This window comes from Arvicanthis niloticus, assembly GCF_011762505.2.
Source record: "Arvicanthis niloticus isolate mArvNil1 chromosome Y unlocalized genomic scaffold, mArvNil1.pat.X SUPER_Y_unloc_1, whole genome shotgun sequence".
Classification (NCBI taxonomy): domain Eukaryota; kingdom Metazoa; phylum Chordata; class Mammalia; order Rodentia; family Muridae; genus Arvicanthis; species Arvicanthis niloticus.
Genome location: NW_023044978.1, coordinates 1,580,059 through 1,604,692, shown reverse-complemented (window position 1 = coordinate 1,604,692; position 24,634 = coordinate 1,580,059).

Genomic DNA, 24,634 nt, shown 5'->3' with positions numbered 1-24,634 from the left:
TGAGATTCCACCTCACACCAGTCAGACTGGGTAAGATCAAAAACACAGGTGACAGCAGATGTTGGCAAGGATGTGGAGAAAGAGGAATACTCCACCATTGTTGGTGGGATTGTAAACTGGTACAACCACTACGGAAAGCTGTCTTGTGGTAACTCAGATAATTGAACATAGTATTACCTGAGGACCCAGCTATACTACTTCTGAACATATAGCCAAAACGTGTTTCAACATAAAACAGGGACACATGCTCCACTATGTTCATAGAAGCCTTATTTATAATAGCTAGAAGCTGGAAAGAATCCAGATGTCTTTCAACAGAGGAATAGATAAAAAAAATATGGTACATTTACACAATGGAGTACTACATTGAGTTCAAGAAAACAATGAGTTCATGAAATTCTTAGGCAAATGGATGGACCTGGAAAGTGTCCTTAGTGAGGTAACCAAATCACAAAAGAACACACATGATATGCATTCACTGATAAGTGTATATTAGCCCAAAATCTCACAATACCTAAGACACAACGCACAGACCACATCAAACTCAAAAGAAAAAAAAATGACTAATGTGTGGGTTCTTTGGTCTTTTTTAGAAGCAGGATCAAAATACTCAATGAGAGTTTCCAGGGTTTAATCCTCAAGTCTGAGAACAAAAATGGAGAAACTCATGGCTCAATCTGTATAGGTAACTCATAGTGGCCTTGTCAGGCATCAGTGGAAATGGAAGACCATGATCCCTGAAAGTTAGGATTACCTAATGGAGAACTGGGGAGCAGGAAAGCAAGATTGGGAGAATGGTGGCAGCACACCTTCATAAAATTAGGAGGAGGGGTATGAGATAAGGTGTTCTGGTGAGAATGGGAGAGGAGATAACAGTGAAAGGTAAATATATTAGTGTCCAATAAAAAAAGAAAAACAGATAATGGGTAAGGCAAAAAATAAAAACAAAATTTACATATTTCAAATTATTTTCAAAAGTTTCTAGGAGATCCGTAATGGCTAAGATTTTATTTTAATCTCTTGATAAAAGAATTTAAGTCTCTGTTTAATACTGTCAATAGAGATGCAAATCCTAATTTTCCTCAAAAATTAATTGACAAAAAGAGGATTAATTTACCAAAAAGAAAGTATCATTAGTTGATATATTACATAGATTTTTTTAGTTGTTGGCTGTTTTATAACAGTCCTTTGATAAGAAATTATTAATATAGATTTATATTTCTTTAAATAGTGTCTTCATGATTTTCTGAGTGTGGAAGTATCCGTTGCTGGCACTTCTGCCCTGATTTTACAAGAACTGTGAAAAATTGCCTTTAAAAATAAAAAGGAGTAAAAATACTCTACATCATGCCTTGATCAATTTTAAGTTTCTAAACCTGAAATCTCATTGCAACTCTGCTGCTGACTGTCTCTGGCATCACTGAGCCCAATAAAAATTATGCCCCAGCTATAGGAAAAGATCTTTTTACCCTTAAATGGAATGGTCAATACTCAGTTCTCAGATGGGGCTAAGGATTGATATGCCTATTTGATAAAGAAGGCACAGGTAAATGGCACCAAAATGTTTAATGAAATAGATACCAGCAAAAACCTTGGCCTAATTATAAATAAGATGAATAACAATTGAAATCCAGTGAAGAAAAACCTCCCTGAGAATTCCCCTTTTTTTCTAGGTAAAAATGAATCACCCATGATGTCTGATGTTAGAAGTTCTAATCCTAATGCCAGCCTCTGGACTTATACTACTCAGACATTTGATGGGCCATTTACAAGAACATCAAACAGCAAGAGATTGGCATCACTAATCTGAAGAAACCTTTTGTTTTGCTATCTGAAGTGATGTCCAAAAATTGCAAAGGGCTATATTGGACTGGATTTACTCTTTTACAATAGAAAAGACTAAACAGCTCTAGACTGTGTAAAGCTTTTAAAGAAGAATGTTGCCTCTACATAAGAAAGACAGGAATGGTTAAAGGGAGCATGAAAAATGTTTGAGAAGGTCTTGATAAAAGACAGAAAGAGAAACAGAATGATGAAAGCTAGTACAAGAATTGGTTTTCAACCACTTTATGGTTGCCAACCCTACTTCCTTTCATCTTGGGACCATTAATTGGGTTATTTTTACGTATTTGTTTTGGTCCCTGGGCCTTAAATATGTTGACTAACTTTGTGAAACAACCAATAGATAATTTGGTAGCAAAATATATTCAGATACACTATCACAAGTTAGCTATGGAGGACCACAAGACACAAGATGAGGTTGTTAGACTATCCAGTGGGTTCCCAAAACCTATCTCCACCCAACCTAAAAGAGGGAATTCTACACCTAGACTAAGCAGAAAGGGGCCACCCAGAACCCCCTCTGACTGACGATCTGAATTCTTGCTCAGGCTTCAAGTCTAAGCACTGCAAGGGAATGTAAATAAAAGTTTAAAATATCTTTCTGGGTTTCCTGAGGAAAAAGCCTGACTGCATAGTGGTTGATTTCAAAAGTATCCCCTCACCAGAAAAAAAAAAAAGACTTTGGGATGGGTATAGCCCTTATACCTCACTGGACAATGACAGGAGGACCAGAGACATTACAAGGTCCTCTTTAATTCCTGGAGGTCAGGCCTCTATCCCTGCATGTGCAAGATTAGAATCACCACCCACTTCTATTCTTGGAGAAGGGAGGAGATGTAAGGGGCAGTTCTGATTATACACTGAAGGCCTAAAATCAGACATAGGCCTAAAATCAGCAATAGGCCTTACATACATGCCTGCTAACAAAAGTCTGGGATCTCTGTGGAAAACACTGAAACAAATGGCTATAAGCTATTGTAAACAGACAGCTGCTATGAAAATTTACTAGCCTGAGTACACATAGACCTTGTAAATAGTTGGCCTTGGCAGAGAGTACCAACTTAGAATCATAGTGAATCATAGGCAGAGTCATAGTGACCTGTCCTCTGAGCCTTCACCCAGCCAATACCCTGTTCTAAAAAAATATCTGCATTCTTGACAGAATGACCTAAGACAGACTCAGTCTTGTTAATGAAATGTAGAAAGGGAAAGGCAGAGAGCCTTTGGGACTGCTTGGCAAGAATCTGACAAAGGCCAAGAACAAGGAAGTAGGCATCAGATAGTAATCTGACATTAGGCTAGAACAACTTAGTAATTTTTTAGGGTAGGAATCTAAATCTTAAGCCAGAACAAAGAAGTAATTTTAGGCAGAAATCTAAATATTAGGTCATAACAAAGAAGTAATTTCAGATAAGAATCTAAATTTTAGGCTAGGACAGGAAAGTAGGCTTCAGATATAAAAATGACCTTGGGGTAGGACAGGGAAGTAGGCTCAGACACTTTGGTCATCCTGATAAGCTCTTAGAAACAGTGACCAGGTAAATGATTCTGTAATTGGGTTTAATATCTTCCTTGTTCTTCGACTATTTGTGATTATTGTATTGCTTGGTCCTTGACTACTTGAATCTATTGTATTACTAAACCCTTAATTTACAACAGACCTTAATACATGCATGTAATTGAAATGGTATAAAGGCAAAACAGAAGAAGAGGATTGGGATGGGAATTCTAGGGAGGGGAGATGAAGAAAGGGAATAACATCTGAAATATAAATGAATAAAATATTCAATAAAAAAGAGTTATCACCATAAAACCTTAAAAATATCAATATAATATAATATAATATATAATATATAATTATAATATAATATATATAATATATATATATATATATATATATATATATATATATATATATATTCCATACTAAGGTAAGAAATTATAATTTCAATTCTGCAGCAATATATAATAATTTCTAAAATTTCAAGATTATGGCTTCAAAATGTTCTGCTTAATAATAAATAATCCTTTTCTTTTCTTTTGATTTATCATATTATTTATTTCTCCTTTTCAGCATTTTTTATTTATCCCAGAAGAGAAAAAAAAATAAAAATAGAGTATGATAACCATAATGTCAGTGTTGTGGGTTTAAGGCCACATTGAATGCCAATCATAATTGTAAATATTTTAATCTAGGTGCAGGAATCCTACTTGCTCTGTACCAGTTACATTCCTAGATGAAAGAAACACATATAGTGGTTTTGTTTTTATATGCATCACATGACACATTAGGTAGGCAACTGCCTACCATCCATGTTTTTAGACTCTACTTCCAAATTATAACTGCATTATAATTATAAAGTGCATTACTACTTTCTAATTTTTATGGCTCTCAGTTTCTTGAGTGTAGAATCAGTTCTGTAAACAGTTTTGCAGAATTCTACCAGCAGAATACCATGATTAGTCTAAACTTCTAAAGAGGTATAGATTATCATTTTGGTAAAATTATTCCCTATTTTCTAAGAAATTGATGACTTAATTTCCAGAAAAGTTATACATCTTTACACTTTTACCAGCAATGAAAGAATGTGACGCTTAAACCACATAGTTGACAGCATATGTTATCCCATGTGTTTTTTTTCCATATGTCTACAACATATGTTTGATGCATAATCTGAAGTGGCCACCTCTTGGAGCCAGAAGTACTGTACAATGCAGAAAAGTATATTAAACTATTCATAAAAACTGTGACACAATTATTTTCTTTTTTTCAGGCAGTGGTGGTGCATGTCTTTAATCCCAGCACTTGGAGGACAGAGGCAGGCAGATTTCTGAGTTCAAGGCCAGCCTGGTCTACAGAGTGAGTTCCAGGACAGCCCAGGACTACACAGAGAAACTCTGTCTCAAAAACAAAACAAAACAAAACAAAAAACAAAAACAAAAAACAAACAAAAAAAGCCATTTTCTTTCATACTATATAAGCAGATATTTTGAAAACAGAACTAATAACAACCGAGAAAATTTGAGTTCCATCCAATGTAAAAGATATAACCTCTGACACTTTTAATGATATATTATTATGCTAGCAGACAGGAGCCTAGTGGAAATGTCTACTGAGATGCTTCATTTAATAGCAGATGTAAGTAGATTTAATAGCAGATGTAAGTAGACACATGGTGAAGATCTGGGTGTACTTGTGTTATCTTACAAATAAGTAGTAGACAGAATTGAGTAGTACATAGGAGTAAATTACAACACAAAAACAAATACAGAGTCAGCTGCCATGTGCCAGTAGTAGGGCCTTAAACATATTGAAACACCACTACAGAGCATGCTTGGGCTATATTAGCCACTCTATATATCTGTTGCATCTGTACAATTTGACCTCATGTGGTTTGCTCATCAAGTGGTGTAAAGTGTGTCGCTGATACTGTTACCTGAAATGCATTCCTTTTACCATAATTGGTTAATCTTCTTTAGCCTCAGGAGGAGAAGAAGCTGTCATTGCTGGTGGTACTAGATGCCATATGGAAATATACCTCTTTGTATGTATAAAAATGTGAGGCTTTCAATCTTTGAGCATGATTGGAAGGAGTAACTTGGGAACTGTTTAGAATGGTGACTGTTATATAAGAAAAATGTCCATACTAGTGATGTAAAGTGAATTGTTTAGTTATCTAATTAATAAAAGAGAAAATTGAGATGATTCTTAGCATTATTGAAAAATCAAAAGATTTTATTAAATAAATGTAAAATAACTCTATGATATTTTCATGATATCATCAAACATTCTACTTTTAATTTCATCTGTTAAGTGAACAGCAAGACTATAATTTATTATTAATTATTTTTTAGATTATTGCAAAATTCGGGAATTGGTAAAATATATGTTATGAGATTCCTATTGTGGGGATAACAGAACACAGAACAGAAAAATATTCCTACTTTTACCCAGTATCCAAATTCAATTATGTTGTGACATATATTGACAATAAGATGTAAGCAATTCAGGCAAGAACCAGAAACCAGAGATACAGTTCTTATAATGCTGAAGTATCCAATACATTTGCTATGAAAAAATATCTCAGAAAAGGAATAAAGACACCTGCAAACTGTACTTATTACAACAGTACAATTGAACTGTTTCTTGTAAAGGAAATAATCCAACAAAGAAGTTATGACTATTGTAGTATTTGTTTCAAATTAATGATCTAAATGTTCAGTACTTACATAAAATATTTGTGGCACTCCTAGAAAATTTTCAAATTAACTTTCAGTTATTATTCCACTCATAATTTTCATGATATTATATTCAAATTCTATTGAATTTTCCATGCTAAAATGTAAAAGCTTAGTCCATTGCCAGAATTCTAAGATGTGAAGATTCTATAAGCCTGTTCCAGGATTTTGAAGTATCTACATGCTTATGTTTTTGTTGTATTTTTCAAGTTGTCATGCTGACACAATTATGTACAGTGGGACAGGTTTTTTAGTGTCACAGATGTTTCTGACAATAATACCCAAGAACTGTCACATTAGAAGAATGAGAACCACTCTTTCTTGCAACAATCTCTTGCTGAGTTTGTAAGAAGTGAAACAGTACATAGTGTAGGTTAGAATGTGATAACATGAGTATATCCAAAACATGCTTTTTCTGTAATAATTTATGTCTGTCATATTTTGGACGTGAATTGTAAATGATTCTTATTTCACTACCTCAAATAACCCACTTTTCTAAATCCTTTATCATCACAAAATGTTTAAATTGATATTGGTAATGCACCAGAAAATGTGGAATTAGAAAAAAACCTATAACCCAGTCAATGAAAATCAGAAGTTTTCAATCCATACCTTGTAACAGGAAGTCTAAAATGCTCAACTTATAATTCACTCAGAATTTCTAATATTAAAATTTTAGCAATAGTTCATTTGTAAATTTTTCATAAGTATGAATGTGTTATCACAATGTAAAATGTAAATGTAAAAACACACTGAATTCAAGTATCAATATCTCATCTGTACTCTCAAGAAATATAACAGAAAAGTGTTATATTTATATAGTCAAATGCTAATTCCAATATTCCAGTATTAACTAAATTTATAGTTGAGCATTACCAAATAGTATGCTCTGGTAGAAATTGAAGGATCTCTTGAACATTTATCAAAATATTGATTCTTGCTTATTTCATGCAGTAAAGGCAAAAGCAAGCTACTTGCCTCTAACCACACACACACACACACACACACACACACACACACAGATATACACACACAGATACACACACATACACACACAAAGACAGACAGACACACATACACACACACAAATTGTAAAAGATGCAGAAAAATAATTCTTCCTCAAAATTCCAGAAAATACTTTTAACAAAATGTTTGAAAAAATGTTTTCTGTGCTATATATATATATATATATATATATATATATATATATATAGAATGCAAAATAATATGACCAAGAAAAATTCTTTTTGCTGCATCATTCATGGTTTTATATGTATTTTATTTATTTGTTCCTATATTGAAACATCTAGATAGGTTCATTTATTTTTATTTATTTATTTATTTATTTATTTATTTATATTCACATTCTCCCTACTACGAATTTAACTGCCATATATACTGAAGCAAAGGCCTTTCTGGAAGAATGGAGTGTTATCTGATTTATAATCAAATAATATAGATTGCTCTCAAGGAATATCAAGTCCCAAATATCTGTAGATATTCATAATGATTTCCTTAGCTGCTGCACAGTTTTGACCACTCACCTGTACAGAAGGGGTTTTCCCTTTTATTCACATTACAATCCAAATGAACTTTCACTTGGTCTATTGATCTTTCCATTCTGACAGAAGTAAACTTGTGTCCAAATGTAAATTATTATAAAATTTTCTTAGACATTAGACATTATTGAGATAAAAATTCTGTTTCACTTGGTAGTATGATTTTTAAATTAATCATTTAATTCATTTACTTTTTAAATTAATTTTCTTCCCAGTTAGCCCTTCATAACCTTCATATAATCCCTCTCTCAGAATCTCTGTTCCAATATAACTGCACTCCTACTCCCACTTGCCCATTTTCATTTCACCATTTTAGCATTATACTATGCTGAAATAACAAGACCTCTCAGGACCAAAGTCTTCCTGTGACATAGATGTGAGATAAGGCCATCGTTAAATATATACCTGCAGGACACAAAACCCTCCATGGATAATATTTTTTGGGGAGCTTAGTCTCTGATATCTTGATATGCTCTGGTTAGTTGATATCATTCTCCCTATGTGGTTGCAATCCCTTTCAGTTTTTTAGTCATTCCACTAGATTTCCTACTGGTATCCCAGGGCGCAGTATGATTGTTAAGTGCATTCATCTGCCTCTGTATTAGTCAGGTTTTGGCAGTGCCTCTCAAGAAACAGCAATTCTCTTCACCTGTCAGCAAGTACTTCTTGGTATCAGCAATAATGTCAGAATTTTGATAGGATGAATCCCAAGCATCAAATTTCCTTTTTTTTTTTATTCTAACATTTTTTTTTGCCAGTCCTCTTGTTTTGTATTTGTTGCTGTTTTTGTTTTTGTTTTTGTTTTTGTTTTTTTTTTTTGGACTGAATTTTAAGATAGCGCCATTCCTAAAGTGGGGTCAATTCCTTTCTACTCAAGATGGTGTCTCTAGTTTTTATATCACACTGTGGCATATGTTAGATAACATCATCCCCATATGGTCCTGGTGGCCCTTTGCTTCTCTGGTGTCTAGAACTTTATACTGACATTTTGAAACCCCAGGGGTCCTGACATACCAGGATCATACACTCTCAGGAGGGACAAGCTACTGTCACATTCAGCAAGGCCAGTTAACATTAGAGATTATCAACTAGAATGAGAGAAGAACAGGAACAGAAACAAAGTCAACAGAATAAAATTCATCCAACACTGCAAGCCCTGAATGCTCTAGAAACTGGAAAACAAGCTTTAAATCTGAAATTCCATCTGATAAATATTATAGAGAACATTTAATTTGGAACAAATAATGCAAATAAAGAAATATATAAAATGTATATTAAGGTAATTATATTTAAATTTCCCCAGAAACAAAAAAGTATTTTAAAGTCAAATGCACAGAAAACAAATATCATTGCAACAGATTTATTGTGGTAGTTTTGAATAGTGCAAATACTGATATAAAGAGTTTGTGAGCACTCAATATTTATATTTACCTGAATTTCAGGTTGTAACTTCATTTAAAATTATATGGTTGCATGTTTTGTTAAATTTTTTAAAAGTAAGGAAAGAAATATAGGAGAACAAAGGTAAGCAAGCATCATCAACAAAATACAGGAGATGAAAGAGAGAATCTCAGGTGTAGAAGAAACCATAAACGACATTGACACAGGAGTCAAAGAAAACTATAAAAAGCAAAATGCTCCTAACAGAAAACAGTAAAGAAATCCAAAACAAAATAAAAACACGAAACCTAAGGAAAATAGGTGTAGTAAGGTGGGAGGAGTAAAGAGAGGAAGAGGAGGAGTATGGGAGAAAGAAGAATAAAGAGAAGGAGCTACAGGAGAAAAGAGAATGAGCAAGGTGAACATGGAGGTGGATGTGTCTCCACCAGTCAAATGTAGTTGGTATATCTAGGTTGTGTATTGGGTCACACTTCTGACTGTATGGGCATCTTGTTATTGATGATTACTAAATATATAAGCCTTTGGATAATCTAAGCTTTAGAGTATTAGTTGTACCTACCCTGTGTGGTTGGCAGGATAGTCTGGGCAATTCCCAGGCTTGTAGAGACTGTGTGGAAGATTGGCAATGCCATCTCCCAACATGGCATCTCATGAGTGTGCTGGTGTTTCTGGCTTGCTGTTTCTAGCTGCAGTGCAAATGTGGCCTCTTGGTCTTGAAACGTTGTGTGGCTTCCCTAGAGGCCACTTTTCAAATAATTATTTCAACCAAGTGGCATGAATTTCAAGCACAAACTCACTAAAATTTTAAGTTTATTCACCTGAGAGTAAAAGTTGTATATTTTAAAGACAGTGAGTGAGCGAGCGATTGAGTGAGTGAGAGAGAGAGCGAGCGATTGAGTGAGTGAGAGAGAGAGCGAGAGAGTGATTGACACTGAGAGAAGTCACCTGACACAGCACAGAAACTGTTAACAAAGAGACTGCTGTCAGGCAGGTCCTCTGCTGAGAGAAATTGTAGGCTGCTCTGAGCCAAGAGAGCCAAATAAGCCTCCATTGTGAAGCAGTTCCTGATTTAAGTATAAAGTTAAAGTAGAGGGATTATATGCTTTTAGGAAAGATTATAAATGGACTTGTCTGAATCATGTTCAGATTATCTCCCATAGTTTGGAACTTAGGGAAAACTGTCACTGGATCTAGAGTAGAGAGTACAGTGTACAAGTGGAAACTGCTTGGAGTTCAGAGCCAAACACATAAATGGTATTAATAAGAAACTCTTCTTGACAGATGGCCAGACAGAAAGAGAGTGTAAATCAGGTGTGTTTAAATAATATAAAATTATATTGCCTTACAGGAGACTTGGGTTCTGTCTAACATGGGCCCCACAGGAATTCTGGGTTCATTTCCTGCTTGGCAAAATAGGGAAGAAAGATAGGTGTGGTTAATTTTTTTCTCTGAAAAAAGGTCAAAATAAAGGTTGTTTTTTTTTTTTTTTTTTTTTTTTTTTTTTTTTTTTTTTTCTGGTTACTGGCTACAGGATAACCTGTTTAGGGAAAAAGACTTTGTCTATCTATTTGCAGAAGAGATGATTAAGATATTTCTGCCTTCCAGAATTGTATGTATTAGACATCACAGAAGAAGGCTGCCAGAAGTCTAGATTCAAGAATTCCAAAAAAAAATTTCTTGATACTAAAATTTTGTTTTGAGAATTGTATATTGCAGAATACACAGCCTTGGTGAATCTACTCATCAAACAAGATGAGCAGACCTACTTGAACCTCTTATGTCCTAGAATTTTAGCTGGGTGCAATGAAGACACAGACAGACTTCAGAGACTTATCAATTTACCCTTTCCCTTGCCCCTCTTCTAATATTTCAATGCCAGTAATCAGCTTCTGGAAATTAATGAAGAGTTGGCACCCCTATTCCCTGGGCTTGGCGACTGAGGTGGTTAATATTGGACTGTCTTTCTAGGGAAAAGTAGTGGGTTTGTTGGAACAGGGAGTAATAGCTAGGATTTATTGCATAGCCATAACCTATTGATAGAAATTTTTACAAATGTTATTAAGCGTAAGTTGTAATCTTTTAAATGGTTTCTTATTGGCATTACTATGAAAATAATACAATTACTCTCATAGGCATTGTACTTATCATAACACATTTAGAATATAAGGCTTACACCCTGTCCTTCTTTTACTTTTAAACTGATTTGAGATGGTAAGCCTGTGAGTTTAGGGCCTATAGAATTTACATGCCTCTGAGATTCTTCTTAGAGTGTATTCTAAATTTTTATTAGAAATAGCTGAATGGGGTTAATGGACAACATTCCAGATCGCCTTATATAGATACTTGGTTTTCAAAACCTCAGAAGTCCCCAGACTTGGCTTTGCAAACATTTCTTTATCACTGTTCATTTTGGTTAGAGACTTGTCTGATCCTGACAACTTCCCTGTCTTAGATTCTAAGAAGAAATTGAGCATCTTTGGAGTTGCTCCTGTTGTGGTGAGACAGCCCCTAGGCAAGGATTGCCTCTTTTCATCTACAGACAAATTACTGTCCAGAAAAGGACACACTTGTAGACTGATTATATCTTCCAAGACAGAGTAAACAGCCCTTATTAAGTCTGCATTACTAGGTCTGTCAGATGATCCTGGGCCAGAAGGCTAAAGATTGAATGATCCAAAGTTTTGAGGTTTAGTGACTTTCCAGGTGTTCAGTGATCTCTATACATTGGCTAAGTTTTAGAAACTATGATTTGTTCTTCCCATCATTTCAGTTATAGCAGTCATTCTGGATTTCTAACTGGGTTGAAGACTTATAGTCTCACAGCCAACACAGGCTATTTACATTGAGAGAACATATTTGTGAGGATGGATTTCAGCTGGCATTCATTTTGAAGCCAGGAAATGCCAGGATCAGAACCGAATCTTTTAGTTAGAAGTGACAGTGATTCTGTTTAGTTAACAAAATGATGGACTGCGTATTAGGTCTATCTTGTACCTTACTGATACAAATTGGTATAGTTATGCTCTTATTAAATTTGAGAGAACAGGTTTATTTTATTTTAACAGGAAGAGTGATATTCATGAAAAGCTCAGGTGGGAGGAGTTAAGAGAGGAAGAGGAGAAGTAAGGGAGGAAAAGGAGGAACTAGGGGAGGAAAGAGAATGAGAGTGGCAAACATGGAGGCAGATGTTCATGTGTCTCCACATCCACCAGTAAAAGGTAGTTGCTATTTCTAGATTGTGTATTGCCTTATACTTCTGCCTATATAGGCCACTTGTTATTGATCATTACTATATATATAAGCCTTTGGATAATCTAAGCTTTAGAGTCTTATCTGTACAAAAACCATGTGGTTGGCATGATAGTCTGGGCAATGCCCATCATTTTAGAGAGTGTGTGGAAGATTGGCAGAGCCATCTCCCACCATGGCATGCCATGAGTGGTAGGGTGGGTATTTCTGGTTTGCTGTTTCTAGCTGCAGTGCACATGTGGCCTCATGGCCTTAGAACACAGCATTTGATCTAGGCAGAAACACTGGAAGCTAGACAGTCAGCTTCACTGGAGGCTGCTTTTTAAATAATTATTTCAACAAATAGGCATAGAATACAGAGAAGTTTCTGATCCTATAGTTTGAAATGGCCAATGCATTATAGAAGAAAACTTACCTAACCTAAAGAAAAATAAGTATTATAAACACATGAGAATCCTTCAGAGCACTAAACAGATTGGACCATTAAAGAAATTACTTCTGTCATATAATAATTAAAACACTAAATGCACAGAACACAGAAAAATATTTTGAAGCCATAAGAAAAAATGGTCAAGTAGCATATAAAGGCAGATCTATGAAAAATAGTACAGACTTCTGAACAGAGGCTCTAAAATCTGGAAGCTCTTGGGCAGAATTTATGGATATCCTAAAAGAACAAAAATGCCATCAAACACATTTGACAGGTGCATTTGATGTAAGTATAGGATACTATACCTACCCAAACTGTCAATTATCATAGATTGGGAAAACAAGGTATTCAACAAAGCCAATCTTAAACAATACCTTTTCACTAATAGAGCTTTAAAAAAAATAGAAAGAAAAGTCAAACACAAGGAAGGAAAATATACCCAGAAGAAAATAAATAGTTCCCACAACAACAAAAAAAAGATCCACACAAACACAATTACAGCTCAAGCAACAAAAATAAGAGCAAGTAACATTTAATGGTCCCTAATATCTTTCAGCATCCTTAGATGCAAAAACCCAATGTTTAAAAAAATAGGCTAGCAGACTTGATATGTAAACAGGACTCAGTATTTTGCTGCATGAAGGAAACACACCTCAGTGACAAAGACAGACACAATCCCAAAGTAAAAAGTTAGAAATTTTATTTTCAAGCAAACACCCCCAACACAAGCTGAAGCAGTTATTCTGGCATCCAGTAAAATAGACTTTCAGTGTGAATTTATCAAAAAACAAAAAATCCTGTTTGGTTGGAACAGCTAGTTTTACTTTTGATTCAAGGACATTTCTTACTTGCTAAAATTTACTATAAGGTAATGTGCCTATTCTTATTTCAACTTGATATGTTATGTTGACAGGTATCTAAGTAATGCTAGCCCTATTTAGAAGGGAAAATAGAAGGACTGGTAGGGATTTCAGGAAAAAAACAGTCAGACAAGAACCTGAATTTGGTATATAACATAGAGAATAATGGTAAAGTTAGAATTTATGCAGAAAGATAATTCATACACACACATACACACACACACACACACATGAACACACAACACACTCATAAATATATATTTAAAAATCAATAAATTATATTAATATGAAAATTACATGTATGGAATAAACTCAAGTCATTAAATCAGCAAATATGATGACATAGACACTGTGAGGAGATAGATGGAAAATTCACAACTTAGAAATATTATTTCAGACAACAGAAAAATGTGTTGAAGGGCACAAACTTTTTCAACACATCTTTAAAATGCCAAAGGTATTTCCATTTATTGAGGATGATAATTCCATGATAAGCCACTTACTATACACAAGTTTTATAAATACAAAATTTTATGATAGAATATAGCTTCAAATAAAGATGAGTGTCACAATTTTCAAAATTAACTTCATAAAAATATCTCAAATAATAACAGAAATAATGTAAATATTGAAAAATGTATACACATCACATTTACCCACCATAACAGTGAGGCATAAAATAATATATAAAATTTCAGGAATGAATGAGGCATATATATATATATATATATATATATATATATATATATATATATATATTCTTATTTACTATATATATATATATTCTTATTTACTATATTCCTATAGTAAAGAAATAGAAATGTATATATTCCATAATATAAGAACCCATACCCAAACAACAAAATTCCCACCAGGAATGTGTTTAATCATTTTTTTAACTTTTTTTATACTTTTTTATCTCTTTAAAAAATTTACACTACAGACAATCCTCCCTCTGACAGTTTTCACCCCATTTCTTCTGCCCATTTCCAAGATGTCCCAAACCTCCTGCCCCAACTTACCCCACCCCACCCTACCCTATCAATCCTGAAAGAGTACTTTTAGACCATATTATAGTTATCTTAAAATTTCTTTTAATGTTTAAAAAATGGACTTAGTCTTAACTTTTTCAGAAGTATCTTAGTTTATGATACAGCAGGGATTACTGTTTCATTTTTGACTCTCCTGTATTCAGCTAGCAAGATTTTTCTATATTCCATCTAAATCTCATGTATTACTATGTATTTTCTACTAACATATTTATACATAAAGTCCCTACTAATGTTTACTTTTAAGAAGATGAAAAATTTTAGGGATGCAAATTTTCTGGATAAAGTACATCACTTTAAATATTTGTATCTCTCTCCAATTTTGTTCTGTCTCTGAATCCTGCATGTGGAAATAAACAGAATTAGTCTTATTCTTGCTCAAAGCAACATGACATCTCTTTCTTTCCATCATTCTATTTCTAAGGAATTGTATATTAAAATATTTCCCTTTTACTTTTGGATTCTTTCTGACTTGCCTTATTAACACACCAACATACAATATACTAATACATAAAATTTGTACCAGGAAGAGTTTGGAGTTGTAAAGTTAGTGAGTTCCTATGTTTTTGAATGGATAACACTTGAATCCTAAGCTTATGTAATTGTAAAGACTACTCAAATTGGTACCAGAATATATGATTATTATTTTCAGAATAATAGATTCCACAAGATTTAGTTATATTTTGTGTGATATAGCTTTCTGTATCTACAAGTTGGCAGGAATTTGTAGTGCAAGGTGGAATATTTAAACCTTTCTAAAATATTTCTAACTGCTCTGGCTACCCATCAATTGGATGCCATGTTTATCATGTCATGTGTTATTGTTAATGTCACAAGTACAGAATAATACATCATTATTGTGTTGTCTTTAAAGTGTTGTTGAATTTTATTTTATTTTGCTTATTTTCTGTTTTATTTTTGCTCCCTTATTTATTTTTACATTTTTTCATTTTATTACAATTTTGCCTGAGGGTTAACTATAGATGTATAAAAAGTTAGAGGCATAGAAAAACAAAATTGTGTATAGTAAACAATAGCATTCATGATTTAGACATTAGAGACAAAATAGTTATTCATACATAGTTAAATATTACTATATGTGTTTACTGCTAGCTGCATAGATCTTCTGACACCTATCCCTCATCTTTGTGGTTATTTTCTAGTAATAGCTTTTACCATTATTTTTAGAGACTAAATATGAATATCATGGAGGTGTATGTTAAATTCACTCATTAAATGGAACATGCCAAATTTGACTGAGTTAATGTATAATTAGAATAATATTTCTATTCAATGAATTTTATAGATTTAATAATTTGAGCTTTATTTATACATGAGTAAAGCATATGCATTTTGTTATTTTTGCCTATTTTACAACATCTGAGGTCACTCCCTAGGTATCTTAAATATTTTCTTTGTAAAGGTGTACAAGTGATATGTAAAAACTGTCAAACATTGGAGGCCCAGATAATATTTCTTATACAATTATTTATTCAATTAATCATGCATTCAGTCTCTTTCTTCACACTAAGAAAGAGTGACTTATTACTCACATGGACATATCATCTATCCTTGACATTCACATTTGAGAATATGTTGTACAAAATTTCACACCATTACTTTCACATTATCATTTGATTCATAGAAACATTATCTCCCACTTGAGCTACACAAGGTTTTCTAGTTAATGTAGGATAATAGACAATGAGACATAATAAAAAAATAACTTAAGAAAACATATTCAGTGACCCACATGGGAAAAAATCAAAACATTTGATACATATGGTAGGTGCTTATTTATATTTTTTAGTGTTTTCTTGATGATGATTAGTCTTTGCTTCTACTCAAGGACCAGGTAATTGTATTCTTTCAGTCTTTCTTTAAGTTGATATCTTGGCATTTTTCCACAATACTTCCCATAGCTTTTCAAAAAGACATTCTGAAATCTCATGCTTTACATTGAGTCTCTGATGTGTTTTGTCCAGGAACTAGATGGAAAATGTCCTGACTTGAAATCCAGTCTGACAGATAAACAAATATTCTGAGGCTCCAAGTCAATTGAAGAAAGAAGTATGACCTGTACGTGTTTATGTTTAACTTCTGAGTCAAACTGAGTAATATTGAAAACTAAATTTTTTAAGTTATCCTTATGCAACAGATACATGCCTGACACAAGGTGAGTTATTTAAAAGTATTGTTATTCTGTGTGAATTTGAGCAGATGTAATTGTTTTTTTTCTGTTTTTTTTATCTGACCACATATACAGTTACAGACTTGTAAAAGTATTTTCAGATATAAAAATTGGATAATTTATAAAATATGCTACACACAGGTAGCATAACATAACATATTCAGTGACTGAACACAAATCCTGGCACAAGAAAACTGGTGCATGTAATTCTGTTCACTTTAATAAACCTTGTAGGCAGGTGTAAATTTAAGCCTCAATCCCACAAGTGGAATTTTAAAATTCAAATTCCATCTTGTTGTTACATCTCAGCTGTAAAATATTAACTATCAAAACCCCAAAATTTTGAACTTGCTTTTCTCCATTGTGATTCCAAATCTTTTCCCAAAGAAATATGAATTAGGAAATACATATAACTAATTATTTAAATATAAATAGAATCATGTGTCTGGACTATTAGATTGGGCCCACATTTCTAAATAACATTCATCTATATAAAGAAAAGGAATTGACTTAATTCAAGATTCATTGGTGGGGGATACTGTAAGTGACTATTGTATCATTTTCAGTGCCTCTTTTTCTAATATCTAGGGGTACATGATTTTTTCAAACATAGGGCTGTTTTCCATTTTGCCACCAGCTGATTCTATGATGTCCAGATTAATTGGGATTAGTTTCTACATTGGTACTGATTGTAAGAATGAAATGACCATAGCCTGCTTGAAATTTATTGACAGCAAAATGCACATCATTGTTTCTGTTTGACTGACACAAAATGGTACTTGGTTCTATGGGAGATGCTACCATGGTTGGCTTTTCTTACTGCATTATTTGCAAAAGAAATTGCAACTCTGTTAATTTTTGTAGCCTTGAAATGTGTAAATCTTTCTCATGACTTGTTCTTTATTATATTGAACAGAATTAAACTCAAAAGATATGGATGGAGTTGTATGGAAGAGAAACACTGACAAGTGTTATTTGGATATGCACACACTAAAGAAAAAAAGGTAAGCCATTTCTATTTTCAAAACATGGTGTTGATCCTTATGTAAAAGTATTTCCAAATTACTTTTCAGATACAATAGACACACTAACACACACTCACAGACAGAGTCAGAGAGAGAGAAAGAGAGAGAGAGAGAGAGAGACAGAGAGAGAGACAGAGAGAGAGAGACAGACAGAGACAGAGGGAGAAGAGAGAGAAATAAAGTGAATTTTAGTATATTTGGAAATAAGCCAAAGAACACAAATCATTGTTAGATAAAAGAGAAGTATATCTGTTTTATTTAATATATCTCTGCCTGAAAAGTTGATCTGTACTTTAATTTACATTATGGGAATAGGAATTTCAATAACCACGTGGAAAACAGTACAATTTATTTTTTGAGCATATGATAATTTGTGGTTTGGCTGTCTATTTTACTGAGAAAACATAGTATTTCCTTTAGATATCTGTAAAATTTTGCAGTCCTACCAAAAAAAAGTATTTCACTTTATGTGCATCCTCACATTTGATTTGGAATCTATTCACTCTGACAGAAATAAAATGTCAATTCAAAGGCATATATTTTTTATATTTAGATACCAAAGAAAGACTTCTCTTCAGATTTTTTTCTGACCATTTAACACATATCTGAATAAAATTCTCAGTTTATATCAGTATGCTATTTTAAAATTAGTGCTTTTTTTTAACTGTTGGTTTTGGCCCTGGATTATTAGTATATATTTCATAAAATTACCTTCTGTGCCAAAAAGACTAATTGTATTTCCCACTTTATTTTGCGTTTAATTTGTTGAATCTGGTTATATGTTGAGGTCTACATGACACATCAGTTTTAGGATGGGTCATACAAATGGCACTATTTGCATTCTTCTAAATGCAGGTATACGGTTATACCTGCACCATTTTTTCAACATGCTTTTCTTTCCTGTTATTCTGGCTTCTTTGAAAAAAATGTGTACAGAATACATTCTTAATCTTCAATTTATTCAACTAACCAATGTTTCTCTTTGACAACAGCATATAATTTTATTAATATTGATCTGTAGTTGAACTAATTAGGGATAGAGACATTTTCAGACATTGTTTTCAAGTCTCTCAAGCCTTTAAAATAGTAAAATCAAGCTAAGAAACACATAGGATATAAAGCCACGAAAATCAAACAAAGGCTAGAGAAAGTAATGGAAAACAGAAATAAATGGACAAAACACAGATCTAAAAGTGTCAAATTTAGAAATTGGCAACTGGATCCTGAGTGCTAAAATGTTTTTCTATGTCTCTATAAATCAGAAATCTTCCAACCTTCTAGGCAAAGTTATAGGGCTCAGGGGATCAAGTTAAGTTTGATATTTTTAGGTTTGCATGAAGTTCATTTGTGAGGAAAATGGTAGTCTTTAACCAAATTCACCAATGTGAGCATACAAACAACCCTCATTAATTTATTTTCTTTGTCATATTTCTTCCCACTTTTCTTGTATTCATCAAACTTCAGCCTCACTTATCTCTACATATGTAAATACGTATATTCTCAGATTAGAATAAAAATATTTTGTGCATTATATATATGCATCACACACACAGATTCAGTATATACCCATCCATATGTGAATCCACACTAAATAAACAAAAAATAAAATGTTTAATAAAAATATATTACAGGGAAGATAAATTTGTAAGCAAAACAATACTTTCATGAAATTATTATTCTAGTTAATAAAATAATGATGCAAATGATATAGAGTTGTGTTAAAAATAGATATCTAGTTTTGTCCCAAAAGTACTGTAATAAACTATGTGACATCAAATTCAATTTAATCAAAAAATTTATGATATTGGCAAAAAGTTCAAACAGATGCAGAATATTACAGCATGGAAGTTACATTGATAGGGCATTTGAAACCTGACATAGCATATCACATTGCCTCAGTAATCATAATGAAGTGACTGATGAATGCTTGTCTAAGCTTCTTTTTTTCTTGTTTATTCATTTATCAGTCATTATGATCTGTGTCTTCTTCCAATGTCAATAAACATATCTAAAGCTTACTTACAAAGTAGCACATAATTTTGTCTATAAGATGATTCTGGAGCATTTCAGTAGACAGTACAAATCACTGTATTGTTTACAGAGCAATGGGGAGCATGGGAGTGTTAAATGATATTGGAGGTTAGAGTTAAAAGAACAATGATACTATTCTGTTCAAACTGGAGACTCAGTGGAATGAAGAAATATTGGTGCTTTGTTGTTTGCTGTTTTTCAATGTTAAATATAGAACACATCATGTGGTTGCCATCACATAGCAGATCCTATTGTATATCTAGTGATGCATTCTAAATCTTGCTTTCCATTTTAATACCATTGAAAAATAAACAAAACCAAAGAGAAAATCAATCAACAAAACAACAACAAAAAAATTAAAGACACCAAAATTACATTTCCTCACTGGAGAGAACAAATGAAAACAAAATTTCAATTACCACAATGTGGGGTTGCAGATCAGAATAAAAGAATGCTGATCAAGACAAAGAACTGAGAGAAGATCCTCAAGGTAGAAAAGACAAGAATAAAATAGGTCTCTCTTGGATGCATACCTTACTTAAATGGAGCCTGAAAGGAGCCCGAAGTAGTAATAATACCCCAGTGAGTCTCATGCAGACAGAAATTTTATAGTACAGCTGGGAAGTCATGAGTTCACCATTTGAAAATTGATTAGGGCAATTACAGAGTAATTATGTTAGAAATGAAAGAAGACACTATAATATTCTCATTTATTTGCAAGCAATATATGAATAGAAATAAATATAATATAAAAATAAAATGAGGTGTATAAGTTTATGAAAGTGACAATAGCACAGAAGTCTGAATGCAATGCAGACAAGCAATTTTACATAACATCAACAGAACTATAGAATAAAAGAATTACACGATGGAAAATTATTACATAAAGTAACAAACAGAACAGTCAACTAGAAATTGTTGGCCAGTAGAAAACTAGTTTGTCCCCTAGAATAAAGAAAAAAATAGTCTAGTACATACCATGAAACCACAGGTATTTTAAGAGTTGACATAATAAATATAATATGACACAGGGAGCAGAAACAGAAATAAAAGACTAAAATAACACTGGCAAATAACTGTTGAAACTAGAATGGTCTACAATAAGCATTCTAGGACATCCAGATATACATAGTAGTATCCTATCTTAAACAATATAAACATAACAAAAAATCAATCCATAAAAAAATAAAAATTAACAAGCAACTACTACATAGAAACATGCATACATACATACATACATACATATATACATATAAACACACATATATTTAATATTATATGTACTAAACTAGATATATTTTGTTGAGGTTTATTCTTTTAACCCTATATTCATAGTTTTCCCCCCATAAAAGGGAAATTGTAAATCCAATGTGTTTTTGTTTCTTAATTTAGTTACATTAAAGGTGTTTATATTAAACAGCTATGCAGAAGAGACATAGATGAAATTTAGGTTTCTGAACCTTGATTAAGAAGAGAACATGAGTAGAGAGAGGAAAATAAAAACAAGAGAAGACACCATGACTTAAGAAAATTAAATTTATTGGTATCAAGACTATGCATTTGTAGTCAATAGCGACACAGAGTAAATGGTAGGATAGTGTATTCCTATAGAAAGAAAATATCTTTACAGCTTTATTGTTGCTAAAATGTAATATTAAATTATTGCACATGTGTGTGTGTTTTATATGTGAATCAAAGAAGCAAAGGCTGGGTAAAAATATTCCATTGTGATTAAATATTTTTCTACAAGATATTTACAAGAGGTAACAAAATACTCATGGGAGAAAATATGGAGAAAATGTGTGGAACAAAGTTGGAATGTGGTATGCGAATCGGCAAGGATCTTGTTGGGATGAATTGTGGGTCCCACATATCTGCAACTCTAAGGGTCTGTGACTGTGGCTCAGAAAAGCAGAAGCAAGAGAATTTGACTGAGTTCACTCTATGTTGCACCAGGTGGACGTTGGGCTGTGAGAAGCCACAGGGCTCCATTTCATTCCAGGCCTGGGGAGATCACAGTCTGAGACCTTTCAGGAGCCGGAGCTCTTGGGTTGAGAATCCCCAGATGAAGAGGCAGCCGAGGATACTGGGTCTCAAGCTCTTGGCTCTCAGGTGCCACTGAGTGGCTGAAGAAGGACCAAGATGAGGGGACATATGTGCTGGAGTGACCCCCAACTGAAGTGGCTAGGGGGAGAAGCTTCAACAGTGTCCCATGGGAATGAGACTCTCGGTCACATTGACTTTCTTGGCTGGTTCATGGCTGGGTCTCCATGGCTGGAATATAGAGAGGTCATCTACAGAAGGTTATACAGAAGCTAGATAGTTGAAGTCCTTCTCTATGGTTCCCCACAGTGGGTCACAAAGACTAGAGGAAGTCTAGTTTTTAAAATGTTTACTGTCATAGCTGAAAATGGATGAAGCTGTACCTCGTATTCTCAGGATGGGCTTGAGGTTGAATACATTTTGAAAGGAGTAGGCTCTGGGAAAAAATGCTAAATTTGTTATGCCTTCTGGCCTTTGGTTATCTCATAAATAAAGAGATGTCTTGAGGCTCTGAAGCCTGTGTCATGCCCCCTGCCTCTGACATGTTACTGATGGACACAAACCTTTCTCTGGGAAAAGCTGTGGAGGGCTGAAGCTAAGTGAGAGCAACCAGGGGCCCATGAGCAATCCAAACTCCTAGTGTCCCTATAGGGTCTATTGGGTTCAAGGCCTGTGCTCAACCAGGTGCCCAGCTGCCTATCACAGCCCACTGCCCCCCCCCCAAAAAAAAACAGAAACTGAAGGAGGGGCCATCTAGAGACTGCCCCACCTGGGCATCAATGCCATGCACAGGCAGCAAAGTCAGATGTTGTTATGGATGCCAGGAAGTACATGCCGACAGAGGTCTCATATAGCTGTCTCATTAGAGGCTCTACCAAAACATGACATACACAAAGGCAGATGCTCTCAGCTAACCATTGAACTGATCAAGCGTTTCCCAATGGAGGAGTTAGAAAGAAGACTGAAGAAACTGAAGGAGTTTGCAGGCCCATGCAGAGAGCAACAATACCAACCAACCAGAGCTCCCATGTCTAAACCACCTGGGAGCACATAGGGAGTGACCCATGGCTCAAGCTGTATATGTAAGGGAGCATAGCCTTGTTGGACATGGGTCAAAGTGGTCTAGCGAAGGCTGGTTAAGCTGAATTTGATGTCACATGTTTTATCCATGTGGGGGAATTCATGGTTGGGTAGGTCAGAGTGTGTGTGTGTGTGTGTGTGTGTGTGTGTGTGTGTGTAGTGTCACAACCTCATAGAAGCAAAAGGAGGGAAGATAGGATAAGGGGTATTTGGGAGGGGCAAATAGAGAGATTGGATAATACCTTAAATTTAAATAAATGAAATATTCAATAAAAATAAATATTTAAAAAGAAATGTATTTAGTATTATATATGTGTATAACTAAATACATTCAATACAATTGGGACAGTGTAGATAGTGAGAAGGAAAAGAAAGTTGTGTATGGGACATTCTGAAAGATAGAAAAGCAAGGGAGTATTGTCATTATACAATAACCTCAAAAACTAATCATCATATTTCATCACATTCAGAAGTAATCACATAATTTATTAATTTTCTAAAGTTGGTTTGCTGCCCACTGGTAGCAAGGAAGCTCAACTAAATGAGAAACGAAGCTCAACTAAATTACCTTAGAGAGATTTTTAAGGATTGGTGTTCTCATGCACATCCCTTTCAAAAGTCCCCTCTACCTCAATTTACCACTCTGCTCATATGCACACTCACCTCCCACTTACCTATTTGTCTCCTCAAATCTGTCTCGAATATTTAGTTCCCACTTCGGATTGCTATTCTCATATCTTCTCTTGGGGACAAGTAATAGCTTAGCTTATGTAAGTCTGCATATTGTAATGTTGTTACCCTGCATATTATTGATAATATAAATTTATAAGTTAATATTTTCCTTTCTCATCTTTCGGGACTTATTCTACCTCACTGAAAAGATATTTTTTAATTCCTTGAATTTTTCTGCACATTTTCTGAGGTCTTTATTTTTAATAGCTACGTGTGTAGAATCCATGATGCAGATGAACCACAATCCTTTATTTTCCGTGCTTTATTTGAGACTCATCTAGAATGTTTCCAGTATCTGCCTATTACAAATTTAGCTGATATGAATATTTTTAAGCAGCTGATGTTGTGGTGGTTTTGGCCATATTTAGGGTATATAAACAGCAGTGGAGTAGTTTGATGTTCTTGAAGAAGCATTATTGACTTGCAAAGAAAATACACAACTACACTGTAAAATAATTGTACTTCCTGCACATCCACTAGCAATTTAGGTGTTCTACCTTTGCACCACATCCTTAAAAACATGTGTTATAGCAAGATTTTTAGTTGGATTTGATCCATTCATGATCATGATCAAGAAATCTGAAGTAACCACTACCGATAGGCAGATGAATCATTCATTGGAGAGAATGTGACATTAACCCAGTCTTTAAATCTTTGGACCTACCTTTTTCCTACCTATAAGTGGTGAATGTATTAAGATAAAACAGATTGTGAGAACATAAAAAGAAATACTGGGACAATTGGAAAAACATTGTATTTAAGACTAGTATATATTTCATCAACATGTTTCTAAAATAATCATATTTTGATATACTTACAGATTGTAAACTCACATAAGGAGCTCCTCGGATGCTTCATCCATGAGCAGATGAAAAAAATCCAGAGAACCACAGAAAACATCAT